Genomic DNA, 16,146 nt, shown 5'->3' with positions numbered 1-16,146 from the left:
GGGGCAACCCACAAGGTGCAGCAGACCTCTCCTGGCTCACCCGTTGCTCCTCTCAGCAGTGTATTTCATTAAATCTGCATGTTCTGCAACCCACTCTCTCTGCTGAATCCTCTCACCCCCATATATCTCTGGCTTACACCCCAGTTCTTGTATGCATAAATAAAATAAATCTTTAAAAAAACAAAAAGATGATAATGGTGACTTTATTTTGTTTTCATTCTTTGTCTTGACAATCTTGCTTGTATATTATACTGAGAGCATGTAACATATCTTATTCAATACATTTTAAAGTGCCTAATAGTCACATGATGTCAGTAATTACAGTGTTAGGCAACAGAGTGTTTGATCATCCAGTGAAAGGTTTTTAAGCTTTATATATATATATATATATATATATATATACACACACATATACATATACACACATGTGTATATATGTATATATGTATGTATGTATGTATGTATATATGTATATATATATGAAATCAGATTAATATGTTCATGTAAATAGTATAAACTACAGTGGAAGATTAGGGGTGCCTTGGACATTAGTATGGTAGAGTAACAAACACATATGAAGTGTTGTGAACCAATACTTCTTAATCACATACAGTGTCGTAAACCAATATTTCCTCAGTGAAAATCAGCACAATTTTATGAATAAAACAGTGTGTTCAAAACATAAATGACTGAAAGCTGTATGAAATGAAATATATTTATGACATATAAAATATGTAAAGTGAAATGTGAAATAACAAATAAAACAGGTAAGCTATTGTGGGGTTTATGAGTTTGCATCCCTGTTTCACTCCTTTGTCTTTTTTTTTTAATTTTAGTGTTTTCTTTTTTTAAGATTAATGCATTTATTTATACAAGCACTGGGTACAGTCAGAAGAGTGGGAGGGTGAGAAAATTCACCAGAGCCAGAGCAAGGAGCAGAACAGGCAGACCGACAAAGTGTACTGTTGAGGGGAGCAGCGGGCGAGCAGCAGGAGAGGTCTGCACGCCACGTAGGACCCTCACCAGCGGCAAGGGATCGAATAGGTGCTGCAGAGGCTGTGGGAGCTTTTTAGCCCAGCACTCAATGGCTGCGCCACCGGGGAGGCCCAGTTTTTTTTTTTTTTTTTTTCTGATACCATATTCATTGAAACTTATCTTTGCCAATGTCTGTGTATCCTTTTAAATTGAAACTCATGGGTCTCCCTGGTGGCACAGGGGTTAAGTCACAGTGATAAAATGCTATCACTGCTGCTGTCTAAGTTTGATCCCTGGCCAGGGAGCTATTCTACATTTGGAACATCGGATATCTACTTTCTTGTCCACTGTTCCCCTTAACACTGTTTTCCAGTAGATCCACCTGGTCTGCTCTATAATCTTGTCTCAGGTAAATGCTCTCACTGCTGTCTCCCCTTGTACCCTCTGGACTGCACCCCAGTTCTTGTAAGCATACATAAATCAAAATAAAACCTTTAAAAATTAAAATAAATAAGTTGAAACACATGGCATATAAAATAATTAGGATGATGGTGAAAGTTAATATTTAAGAAGTGTAAATTCTTCACATACTTATACACCCATCACTATAATACTATGGTTCTGATATTTGCTCCACTTTTATTCAACAATAGAAACTTCTGGAGATGAAAATACCTGCCTTATGTCAGAGATCTAGACACAATAGTTCTCTTTTTGAGATGCCAGCCAGTACCAGTGAAATACTGTCCCAACACATAGGACAAATTAGAAAACAAACAGCAGGGAGAAGAAAAATTGTAAGCAACCAAGCACATCCCCAGGGAAAAGACATACCACTAAAAGAAAATCAAACACCGACTACAACAGTGAGTTAGAGGAACTTATGAGTCTTCCTGATAGAGAATTTAAAGTCACCATAATTAAAAGAACTGAAAGAAGTCGAAAATGATATGGGAAAAATAATTAATGATATGGGAAAAATAATCAACGACTAGAAGAATGAAATTCAGTCACTAAAGAGGGAAGAGAAAGAAATGCAGGAGATCAAAGGATTAATGGAGGAGATAAAGAACTCTGGGGAAAGCAGTGAAAGCAGAATAGATGAAATGGAAGAATGAATAAGTACTCTCGAAGACACAGAAATAAAAAGAACCAAAACAGAAAAGGTAAGAGAAGTACAAAAGAAAAAGAAAAAAAAAGAAGACTTTGGGAACTATCTGACTCCATGAGGAAAGGAAATATAAGAGTTATAAGAATCCCAGAAGGAGAGGAGAGATACATAGGAACAGAGAAAATATTCAAGAAAATAATAGAAGAGAACTTCCCAAACATGAAGGAGGTGAAAATAGATATACAATAAGCAAGAAGAACACCAAACTTCCATGATGAAAGGAAAAATATAGCAAGACATATAACACTAAAGCTCCCAAAAATCCAAGACAAGGAAAAATTAATGAAGCTTACAAGAGGGAAAAAACAGATAACACACAAAGGAAAACTAATCAGGCTGACATCAGACTTCTGTGAAGAAAAACTACGGGCAAGGAGAGTGGAGGAACATAGTCAACAAACTCTAAGACAACAAATGCCAACAAAGAATACTCTATCCTGCAAAGCTTTCCTTCCTCTTTGAAGTAAGAATAAGGACTTTCCCAGACAAACAGAAACTTCAAAATTTCACCACGGCTAAACCCCCCCTCCAAAAAATACTACAAGGGGTACTAAAGCCAGAACCAACAGAAGGATGAATAACAACAAAACAAGACAAAAAAAAAAAACCTATTAAAAATAAATAAATAAAACTAGAGAAAAGACAAACAAAATGGCAAATACAGATGCTAACATATCAATATTAATTATAAATGTAAACAGACTAAACTCTTCAATAAAAATACACAGAGTGGCAGGCTGGATTAAGAAACAAAACCCAAGCTTTTGCTGTTTCCAGAAAACACATTTAACTATAAAAGATAACAAAAGACTGAAATTAGAAGGGTGGAAAACAATCCTACAAGCAAATGGACCAAAAACGAAGGCAGGAACAGTTATACTTATATTAGATAAAACAGATTTCAAACTCAAACTGTAAAAAGAGACCCAGACAGTCACTACATTATGTTCAAGGGGACAGTACTTCAAGGAGAAATAACACTTATTAACATATACTCTCCAAATGAAGGAGCACCAAAATACATAAGTCAACTATTATCATTTCTGAAAAAAGACATCAGAGAAAACACATATGTAGTAGGAAACTTGAACACACTGATATCAACAATGGATAGATCAATGAGACAAAAAATAAGTAAGGACATTAAAGCTCTAAATAAGGATCTAGACCTTATGGGCTTAAGAGACATCTGTAGAATACTAAAACCCCCCAAAAAATATGACTACACATTTTTCTCAAGACACATGGATCACTCTCCAGGATCAATCACATACTGGAACACTAGACAAATATCAACAGATACACCAAGTTTGAAATCATACCAACCATCTTCTCTCAACACGAAGGAATCAAACTAGAAATAAATCATAAATAGAAGGCAAACAACTGTCCCACCTCATGGAGATTGAATCCCACACTACTGGAAGACGACTGGATTAATGAGAAGATCAAAGAAGAAATTAAAAAATACTTTGTGTTGAATCACAAGGAGGACACCAATTTCCAAAATGTATGGGGTGCAGCAAAAGCAGTAATGAGAGGAAAATATATAGCAATACAGGCTCACATCAAGAAGCAAGAAAGAACTCAAAGAATCAACCTAATCTCACATCTGAAAGAATCAGAAAAAGAACACCAAAACCAGTAGAAGAAAGGAATAATAAAAATCAAAGCAGAAATAAATGAAATAGAAAGTAAAAAAAAAAATAAAAATAATAATCCAGATGATCATTGAAACCAAAAGTTGGTTCTTTGAAAAAAATAAAAAAATAGACAAACCTCTAGCCAGGCTCACAAAGGAAAATCAGGAGAAAGCACAAATAAATAGGCTCACAAATGAAAGAGGAGAAATCGCAACAGACATGGCAGAAATCAAAAGGAATAATCAGAAACTACTATGAAGAGTTGTATGTAAACAAGCTCAACAACTAGAAGAGTTGGACAAATCCTTACAACTTTACAATCACCCAAGGCTAGATAAAGAAGAAATAGAACGCCTAAACAGACCAATTACAAGGAGTGAAATCTAAATGGTAATCAAAACCCTCCCCAAAACAAAAGCCCAGGACCAGATGGATTGACAAATTATTTCTACCAAACAATCAGAAACAAATTAGTGACTATCCTTCAAAAACTCTTTCAAAAAATTGAGAAGTAAGGGATAATAATAAACATGTTCTATGAAGCGAACATTACAATAATACCAAAACCAATCAAAGACAACAAAAAATAAGAAAACTACAAGCCAATATCTGTAATGAACACTGATGCAAAAATCCTTAATAAAATTTTAGCTAACAGGAGTGCTCTCTCAACTTGCCATTTTAGATCAGGGACCTTTTGCACATCTGCGATAAACCTAGACTACGTGGAGCTGGGAAAGGGCTGCCCCCACAGCCAGAGGTGAGCTGAAAATCTCCCACAAGCCAGGCCCCATCTGGCCAGCAGAGTACAGAGGGGGATCCAGTCACTGCCAGGGCAGAACGCAGGTGCACGGAAGTGCTCTCCTGACTCTCCATTTTAGATCAGGGAACTTTGGCATGTCCGCAACACACCTACACCTCATGGAGCTGGGAAACGGCTGCCCCCACAGCCAGATGTGAGCTGAAAAGCCCCCACACACCAGTGAGCTGAATAGCCCCCACAAGCCAAGCTCCATCTGGCCACCAGTCCGAGCCCAGAGGGGGATCCAGCGATTTGGAGCCCAGCGGACGATCTTGCCAATGCAGGGTAGTCTGTGGGACCACGTTGGAATTAGACAAATACAGCAGGAGGAGATTCTCTGTGACAGTGACCATTAACATATACAGTGTACTACTTCCCTGTGGCAGCTCCTGCCTCCATGGTTGGCAATGCCACTGTTGCCACCATTGCTCGCCAGTAATTGGATGAAATAAAGACTGGCTGTACTGTGGATGCTCACAAATAGAGTACGTAAGACCCTCTTCCCCTGTGCGCTGGACTGGACAGTCAATGACGGGTAAGATCGGGGGCAGACTAAAGAAGGCACTGGCCAGCCTCATGTCTGTGACTCCTGACGACCTAAGACAGGCGCAGTCCCCGAGGGGCTTCATCATAATAAACTTTGGCGTTCAGATCAAACAAGGCCTACAAGCCTATAAGCCCAACCTAGGCAATAAGCCTGCAGTAAAAAACCCCTTCTTTGCTTGAAAACAAGGCTGCTAAGAGCGTTGCCTACAAGCAAGCCTGATGGAATTACCTACAAAGCAGTTTAACCATTAACCAGTTAATCATTGTTTCTGAATAAGTAGTAACTTAGCAACTTGTCCATAATTAATTTTCTTACCTGACTTTTTCTATATATGTAAAATTCAGTTTCAGGAAATATAACCACATATGCTTAGCAACTTGTAAACTATTAGCTAGAAAATTGTATTCTATGCCTAGGTAACAAGAAACATTGTTATGCTGGGAAAATAGATTTTGTGTGACCTAATGCCTTTTGAAAATGTATAAATATGCGTAATGATTTGAGCAAATTACACTCAGATTTTCACTCTCCCTTGAGTGTGTCTGTGTGTCATTCTTTCTTGTCCCCCGCCCTAATTCCTTCGACCACCTTTTGCTCGTTCTCACTCAACCCTGAGACTGTCTCGATCTCCCACCGCCACTGAGCTGGTCTGCGGCACTTCCCTACTGGAATTCAGACATAACAGGTTTTGACTCGATTGGACTGCTAGTTTCTGATATCCCAGAAAGAGCACACCAAAAAGACGCCAGCCAGTACCAGCAACAAAGTGTCCCTACACTTAGGACAAATTAGAAAATAAGCAGCAGGGAGAAGAAAAACTACAAATAACCAAGCAAGTTCTCAGGGAGAACCTTCCAGAAAGAGGATTTAAAATTGCCATGATTAAAAATCTGAAAGAAGTCAAAAATAATATGGGAAAGATAATCACCCATCAGACGAATGAAACTGAATCACTAAAGAGGGAAGTGAAAGAAATGTAGGCTATCAAAGGATTAATGGAGTTGCTAAATAACTCCTGGAAAAGCAGTGAAAGCAGAATAGATAAAATGGAAGAATTAATAAGTACTCTTGAAGACACAGAAATAAAAAGAACCAAAACAGAAAAGGAAAGTGAAGTAGGAAGGAAAAGAATGAAGAAAGACTTCGGGAACTATCTGACTCCACAAGGAAAGGAGATAAAAGAGTTATAGGAATCCTAGAAGGAGAGGAGAGACATAGGAACAGAGAAAATATTCAAGGAAAAAATTGAAGATAACTTCCCAAACGTGAAGAAGGAGCTGAAAATAGACATACAATAAGCAAGAAGAAAACCGAACTTCCATGATGAAAGGAAAAATACAGCAAGACAAATAATAGTAAAGCTCCCAAGAATCCAAGACAAGGAAAAAATAATGAAGCTGACAAGAGGGAAGAAACAGATAACATACAAAGGAAAACCAATCAGGCTGACATCAGACTTCTCTGAAGTAACACTACGGGGCAAGGAGAAAGTGGAGGGACATAGTCAACAAACTCCAAGACAAAAAATGCCAGCCAAGAATACTATATCCTGCAAAGCTTCCCTTACTTTGTGAAGAAAGAATAAGAACCTTCCCAGGCAAACAGAAACTCTGGAATTTCATTACGACTAAACCCACACTCCAAAAAATACTACAAGGAGTCCTAAAGCCAGATCTAACAGAGGAATTAATAACAATGAAACAAGACCAAAAAAAAAAAAAAAAAGAAAGAAAAAAAGAAAAGGAAAAAAAAAAAGAAAAGAAGAAAAATTTATTAAAAGAATAAATAAATAAAATCAGAGAAAAGACAAACAAAATAGAAAATAGATATGCTAACATCAATATTAACAGTAATTGTAAATGGACTAAACTCTTCAATAAAAATACAGGGCCTCCCCAGTGGCGCAGCGGTTGAGCGCTGGGTTGCGAAGCTTCCAGCAGCCTCTGCAGTGCAGGTTCAATCCCCCACCGCAGGGCAAGGGTCCCACATGGCGCTCAGAACTCTCCTGCCGCGCTCACTGCTCTCCTCAGCAGTGTACTTCCTCAGTCTGCCTGCTCTGCTTTCCCCTCTGGCTCTGGTGAATTCTCTCATTCTCCCGTGCTTCTGACTGTTTTTGTGCATGGTGTTATGTAGTAGTCAAGCTTCATTCTTTTGCATGTAGCAACGCAGTTTTCCCAGCACCATTTATTGAACAAACTTTCTTTGCTCCAATGCATGCTCTTTGCTCCTTTGTCAAAGATTAGTTGACCATAAATCTGTGGGTTTATTTCTGGATTTTCTATTTGATTCCATTTGGAACTAGACACAGAAGGAGGAGAGATTCTGTGACAGTGACCGTTAACATACTCAAAGTACCACTGCCTCACTAGACTTCTGGCATAACAGTTTTGACTCATTTGGATTGCCAGTTTCTGAAACTCCCGAAAGAACACAACAAAAAGATGCCAGCCAGTACCAGTGGCACAGTGTCCCAACACATAAATCAAATTGGAAGACAGACAGCAGGGAAAAGAAAAACTACAAGTGAAAAAGCAACACCTCAGAAAAAAGACACAACACACAAAATAAAAGAAAACCACCCACCAGCTTGCAACTACGGTGACTTGGAAGAACTTCTGAGCCTTCCAGAAAAAGAATTTAAAATTGCCGTGATGGAAAAACTGATAGATGCCATTAAGGAAAACAACGCTCAGAAGAATGAAATTGAGTCCCTAAAGAGGGAAGCAAAAGAAATGCAGGAGATCAAAGAATTAGTGGAGGAACTAAAGAACTCTGGGAAAAGCAATGAAAGCAGAATAGATGAAATGGAAGAACGAATAAGGACTCTTGAAGACACAGAAATAAAAAGAACCAAAACAGAAAAGGAAAGAGAAGTACGAAGGAAAAAGACCAAAGAAAGACTTTGGGAACTTTCTGACTCCATGAGGAAAGGAAATATAGGAGTTATTGGAATACCAGAAGGAGAGGAGAGAGATGTAGGAACAGAGAAAATATTCAAAGAGATATTTGAAGAGAGCTTCCCAAACATGAAGGAGGTGAAAATTGATATACAAGAAGCAAGAAGAACACCAAACTTCCACGACGAAAGGAAAAATACAGCAAGACACATAATAGTAAAGCTCCCAAGATCCAGGACAAGGAAAAAATAATGAAGCTGACAAGAGGGAAGAAACAGATAACATTCAAAGGAAAACCAATCAGGCTGACATCAGACTTCTCCAAAGAAACACTACGGGCAAGGAGAGAGTGGAGGGACATAGTCAACAGACTCCAAGAAAACAGATGCCAACCAAGAATACTCTATCATGCAAAACTCTCCTTCCTCTATGAAGAAAGAATAAGGACCTTCCCAGACAAACAGAAACTCTGGAATTTCATTATGACTAAAACCCCACTCCAAAAAATACTACAAGGAATCCTAAAGCCAGAACCTCAGAGGGACGAATAATAACGAAAGAAGGCCAAAAAAAAAGTTATTAAAAGAATAAATAAATATAATCAAAGGAAAGACAAACACAATGGCAAATACAGATGCTAACATATCAATATTAACTCTAAATGTAAATGGACTAAACTCTTCAATAAAAAGACACAGAGTTGTAGCCTGGATTAAGAAACAAAACCCAACCATTTGCTGTCTCCAGGAAACACATTTAGCTACAAAAGATAAAAATAGGCTCAAAGTTAAAGGATGGAAAACAATCCTACAAGCAAATGTACCAAAAAAGAAAGCAGGAACAGCTATACTTATATAAGATAAAACAGATTTCAAACTCAAAAATATAAAAAGAGACCCCAATGGTCACTACATTATGATCAAGGGGACAATACTTCAAGAAGAAATAACACTCATTAACATATACTAACCAAACGAAGGAGCACCAAAATATATCAGACAACTGTTGTCATCCCTAAAAACAGACATCAGAGAAAACACATATGTAGTAGGAGACTTCAACACACCACTATCAACAATGGATAGATCAACAAGACAAAAAAATAAGTAAAGAAACTAAAGCTCTAAATAAGGGCCTAGAGCATTTGGGCTTAACAGACATCTATAGAACACTAAACCCCCAAAAAACAAGAGTACACATTTTTCTCAAGCGCACATGGATCATACCCCAGGATCGATCACATACTGGGGCACAAGAAAAACATCAAGAGATACACCAAGATTGAAATCATACCAACCATCTTTTCTGACCACGAAGGCATCAAACTAGAAATAAACTAAAAAGAAGGCAAGGAACTCTCCTACCTTATGGAGATTAAAAACCACACTACGGGAAGACCACTGGACTAATGAGGAGATCAAAGAAGAAATTAAAAAAAAATTCTTTGAAATGAATGACAAGGAGGATACCAATATCCGAAATGTATGGGATGCAGCAAAAGCAGTAATAAGAGGAAAATATACAGCAATAGAAGCTCACATCAAGAAACAAGAAAGAACTCAAAGAAACAACCTAATCTTGAAGCTCAAAGATCTAGAAAAAGAACAACAACAACAACAAAAAAAAAAACAAAACCAGTTGAAGAAAAGAAATAGTAAAAACCAAAGCAGAACAAATGAAATTGAAACCAAAAAAACAATCCAAAAGATCAATGAAACCAAGAGCTGGTTCTTTGAAAAAAATCAATAAAATAGACAAACCCCTAGCCAGGCTCACAAAGGAAAAAAGGGAGAAAGCACAAATAAACAGGATCATAAATGAAAGAGGAAAAATCACAACGGACACAGCAGAAATTAAAAGAATAATCAGTAACTACTATGAACAGTTATGTGGAAACAAGTTCAACAATCTAGAGGAGATGGACAAATTCCTACAACTCTACAATCACCCAGAGCTAGATAAAGAAGAAATAGAACACCTAAACAGACCAATTACAAGCAGAGAAATTGAAATGGTAATCAAAAACCTCCCCAAAAACAAAAGTCCAGGACCTGATGGATTTACAAGTGAATTCTACCAAACATTCAGAGATGAATTAGTGCCTATCCTTCACAAACTCTTCCATAAAATTGAGAAGGAAGGGACAATACCAAACACGTTCTATGAAGCCAACATTACACTAATTCAAAACCGAACAAGGACAACACAAAAAAGGAAAACTATAGGACAAGCTCCCTAATGAACACTGATGCAAAAATCCTCCATAAAATTTTAGCTATCAGAATCCAAAAAGTATGCATAAGATAATTCACCACGACCAAATAGGATTAATTCCAGGGACACAAGGATGGTTCAACATCCGAAAATCAATCAACGTTATCCAACACATCAAGAAAAAGAAATATAAAAACCATATGATAATATCAATAGATGCTGAGAAAGCTTTCGACAAAGTGCAACAACCGTTCATGATAAAAGCCCTTGAAATTCCTGGGATAAAAGGAACATACCTCACCATCAGAAAGGCCATATATGACAAGCCAACAGCCAGTATCATTCTCAATGGTGAAAAGCTGAAAGCAATTCCATTAAGATCTGGAACAAGAGAAGGATGACCACTCTCACCACTGCTTTTCAATATAATACTGGAAGTCCTAGCCAGAGCAATAAGACAAGAGAAAGACATACAAGGAATCCAAATAAGAAAAGAAGAAGTCAAACTATCACTATTTGCAGATGATATGATAATATACATGGAGAACCTCAAAAACTCCACAGAAAAACTAATTCAACTCATCAATCAATTCAGTAAAGTGGCAGGATACAAAATCAACACGCAAAAGTCAGTAGCCTTCCTATACAAAAACAATAAATCTGAAGAAGAAGAAATAAAAAAAAAAATCCCTTTTATTATCAAAACAAAAAAATCAAATATTTGGGAATAAATCTAACAAAAGAGGTAAAGGACCTATACAAAGAAAACTATAAAACACTTTTAAAAGAAATAGAAGAAGACACAAAGAAATGGAAAGACATCCCCTGCTCATGTATTGGAAAAATTAACATTATTAAAATGGCCATCCTACCAAAAGCAATATACGGATTCAATGCTATTCCGATCAAAATTTCAATGTCATTCTTCAAAGAAATAGAACAATTATTGATGAAATTCATATGGAATCACCAAAAACCCCAAATTGCCAAAGCTCTCCTGAAAAAAAAGAGAAGGGAATGGAGGCATCACACTCCCAGACTTCAAACTATACTACAAAGTCATAATCATCAAAACTGCAAGGTATGGGAACAAGAACAGACATACAGACCAATGGAATCGAATGAAAATCCAGAAATAAACCCACAGATTTGTGGTCAACTAAACTTTGACAAAGGAGCAAAGACTATGCATTGGAGCAAAGAAAGTTTATTCAATAAATGGTGCTGGGAAAACTGGGTTGCTACATGCAAAATAATGAAGCTTGACCACTACCTCACACCATACACAAAAATCAACTCAAAATGGATTAAAGAACTAGACATAAGACCTGAAACCTTAAAATACATAGAAGGAAATATAGGCGAAACACTATGTGATATGCACATCAAAGACATCTTTACAGACACATCACCCAAAGCAGTGATAGTGAAGGCAAAGATAAACAGCTGGGACTACATCAAATTAAAGAGCTTCTGCACAGCAAAAGAGACAATAACAAAAACAATGAGAAACCCCACCAACTGGGAGAACATTTTTGCACACAACACTAATGATAAAGGACTGATCACAAAAATCTACAAAGAGCTGATGAGACTCAACAACAACAAAGAAAATAATCCATTCAAAAAATGGGCAGAAGAGCTAAAAAGAAACTTCTCTGAAGAGGAAATGCAAATGGCCAACAGGCATATAAAAAAATGTTCAACATCACTTGTAATCAGGGAAATGCAAATCAAAACTACAATGAGATACCATCTTACACCAGTGAGAATGGCACATATTAAAAAAACTTGCAACAACAAATGTTGGCGAGAGTGTGGAGAAAAGGGAACTCTTCTGCACTGTTGGTGGGAGTGCAAACTTGTCCAACCACTATGGAGAGCTGTGTGGAGATTTCTGGACCTACTAAACATAGAGCTTCCATATGATCCAGCAATTCCACTGCTAGGTATTTACCCAAAGGACACAGAAACATCAATTCCAAAGAACACCTGCACCCCTATGTTTATAGCAGCACTATTTACAATAGCTAAGCTTTGGAAACAACCTAAATGCCCAAAAATATATGACTGGATCAAGAAGATGTGGTACATATACACCATGGAATATTACTCAGCATTCAAAATAGATAAACACATGCAATTTGCAGCAACATGGATGGCGCTGGAATGGATCATGCTCAGTGAAATAAGCCAGAAAGAAAAAGAAAAATCCCGGATGGTCTCACTCATAGCAGGAATCTACAAAACTTAAATAAGGGACCAGGAAATTGAATAACTATAAGAGAGTGAAAATCAATATCAACAAAAAACTATGAACCAGAGACACTCTATGGGGGGTAGGGGGTTGGAAGGGAGGGATTGCGGTCAAAATAAGGGGGCTGCCATTGTATGGGGAATATAAAAATAAAATTTATTATAAATATAAAAAAATAAAAACAATGAGTCACAGGAAAAAAAAATATTTTGAACTCTTAATGATTGTATTTTATTAACATTTTTCCCAACTGAATCTTAGGAATATAGAAATATGTTGGAATTTGGTGTAGAGAAGTGTATTTATTAGTTTAGAGAAAGTGCAAAGAGATTATGGCCATAATGTGTCTTGAAAGTGTGTTCATACATCTGAAGTGAAGTTTATAAGCATGGTTCCAGTTTTTTCCAACCCTGTTTCAATGCCCTAAATGGAATTTTTTAGCTTGATAGACTGAGACTGGGTTTAACTGGGCAGAAGTTTTATTAGGTAAATGTAAAAGGGGTACACACTATAAGAAAGAGAAGTTATTAATACATGACTAACAGCTACAACTCAACATCTATCTATGTATATAACTATACATATTCCCGTATATTAAGTGGTAGAAATAATTTATCTAGTTTTGTATTTCATCATATTCATAAAGATATACATAGGATAAATTGAAAGACATTGAGTCAACTTGAGTTAAATAATTTTTATCATATTTTCCCAAAATACCTGATATCATTTAAATAAAAGCAGTCATTCAGAGTTTCTTTAACTGTACATTCCTCTCAATAACAAATCTGGGATTGAATGGGATATAATAAGTCTTAAATCTTTTGAGACCATCCTCTGTGGCCAGTGCAATATAAAGAAATATTTTATATCACCCAAACTTAATCTACACATGTCTTTAGACAACATTAGAGAGTTGAAAAGAAATTGTAATCTTACACAATTTCCTCTGTAACTGTCTAATTTAATCAGTGTTGATTTGATTAATATTTTCATAAATAAATTGTGTTAACCCTCTACAAATAGAAGCATTTTGTATAGAAATATTTAATCACTATTACTAATAATTTTCCTGCTAATTTAGTAGACAGTACACAGAAAACTGTTGGTGATACTATTTCTTCTGTTATGTATCTGAATGCTAAAATGATTCTTGTATTCTAGTTCTCTATGTTATGAAATGAGAGAAATTCAATAAAAAATATATTACTGTATTTATAGAGATCAAATAATGTTCTGGAATAATCCAGTATATACCACTTTGCTCTCATCTGGGCTTCAACAGAAATCAACAGCATTGATCAGTCTGATTTTCTTCCTATAAATAAATGTAGAACTAGGTGATCTCGAAATAAGCAGAGTTGAGTGTAATGACCAAGATTTGGCCCCCATGGACTTGGACATTAGGGATCAATTATAGGAAAAAGAGGAAATTCTGAAGACTAATGGTATAAGTTTATGTCAATAAAATGTAGTAGCTCATCCTTCTGACTTCCACCAGCAAAAATGGAGAGAAACAGATGTGAAATGTTTTACCCTGGAATAAAGCAAGAGAAAAGGAAGATGTTTTAACAAATAAATACATATGAAAATAGTGAAATAGTTTACTTGAAATTCCAACAAATTCTTAGAAGACCTTAAGTTTAGCCTTAAGTTTTATGTTTTATGAGCTGACTGAGTATTGAGGAACAGATGTTCCATAATATCTTCTGAAAATTCTCATGAATTTTAGCAGCTAAAGAAGAAGTTTTATGTCAGAAAGAGAGTTCTGATTTGACAGAGTCTTTTGATCAGTGACAAGATCTTGCAGCAAAGCCTGAGAGACATGTCAGCCAAGTTTTCTGCCTAAAGACTGCCAGCAGGAAATGATGTCATTATAAATCTACTTTCTCTTCAAGTTACAAACTCCAGAACTTTGGACAAGGTGAGCCATGGTGATATTAGTGAATCAAGTTGATTTGTTTAGCTTTATTTCATGTAGATACCTTGGAGATAATGCTTTTGAATCTTAGGAGAGCATTTCCCCTACCTGAGGAACAGGCAATTGTGTAAGTAATTGGAAAAGCCAAAAACAATTTAAAATGCCAGAGAGAGAGAGAAAGAGAGAGAGAGAGAGAGAGAGAGAGAGAGAGAGAGAGAGAGAGAGTGACACACACACACACACACACAGAGAGAGAGAGAGAGAGAGAGAGAGAGAGAGAGAGATCAGACATCCAGATAGAAGTGTAGAAGGTACAGACCTAGATTTGTGTGTGACCCTTATTCAGACACTTAATTCTCAGGATCTGAGGTCTTCCGATAGTTTAGGTAGGTAGAATGAACAAAGGAATTTGATGCCTACTGAAAACCGGTTATGTGCTGAACACACAAAACTCTAAACTCCATCTAACAGCCATCCTAGAAGTTTAGCTTAGGTGTAGAGAAACAATATCTTACTGGTCTTGTGCTGATTATTATAACAATATTTACAGTGAAGATGATATTGTAACTTTTCTAAAATAATTTTAAGACACTAATATTGTCAAATTTACATAAAATCATATATATGTATATGTTCTGTAAGTTGCTTTTAATGCTATAAATATCAGTGATATTCATTTTTTTAAAGATTTATTTATGTATGCATACAAGAGCTGGGATATAGGCCAGAGGTGTCTGGGTAAGAGGATTCACCCGAAACAGAGTGGGGAACAGAACAGACATATTGATCTGAGTATACTGCTAAGGGGAGCAGCAGGTATCAGGAGAGGTCTGATGTGCCATGTGGGTAGCTGCCTGGCTGGGGATTGAACTCATGCTGCAGAGGTTGTGGACAGCTTCATAGGTTGCATCATAACCCCTTGTGCCACCAGGGAGGCACCCTGCAATATGATTCTTATGATAAAAAGAAACATGAATGTGGATAAAATTGTAGTCACCAGAAAAATATTATCTGTTTAATTCAAGAAAGGATAGGGTGACTCATTAACTTCAGCATTAAATATGTTTTGGGGCCTCCCTGGTGGTGCAGTGGGTTGAGCATAGCTCTGTGAAGCTGTCCATAGCCTCTGCAGCACTGGTTCGATCCCTCCAGCCAGGGAGATACACACATGGCGTGGCAGACCTCTCCTGCCTCACTCACTGCTCCCCTCAGCAGTGTGTTTTGGTCAATCTGCCTGTTCTGTTCCCCACTCTGTCTCTGGTGAATCCTCTCACCCTCATGCACATCTGGCTTGTACCCTGGTTCTTGTATGCATGAATAAATAAATCTTAAAAAAAATATGTTTTCAAACTGAACAAATAGATCCAAAGATCAACAATGGAAATAAATCCTGAGATCTAGCTCCTTTGGCCCAGGATCTAAAAACATTAAGATCTAGATTTACAGGATCCTATTCTATGACATAGCATTAAGCCATTTTAAAATTTGGCCAGCAAAATAGTTGTTATAATTATCATCAATATATATGGTACTGAGAACATTCATCTATGTACAAAAATGAGCCAGCAGAGTATACAAACAAGTGTCTTGTAAACATAGTACTCATCAGCCGAGAGTTGGGACTATTTGTTCAGTATTTCCTGTTGGAAAATCAGTTCCCAGCATGAATTGTTATTTCTGTTTGTCTCCTGATTTTTCAACCCAGACTCAATCAAACAA

Source organism: Talpa occidentalis, unplaced genomic scaffold, assembly GCF_014898055.3.
Source record: "Talpa occidentalis isolate TD23 unplaced genomic scaffold, MPIMG_talOcc4v2.1 talOcc4.13, whole genome shotgun sequence".
In the NCBI taxonomy this organism is placed as follows: Eukaryota; Metazoa; Chordata; class Mammalia; order Eulipotyphla; family Talpidae; genus Talpa; species Talpa occidentalis.
Note: the sequence above shows the minus strand (reverse complement) of the source record.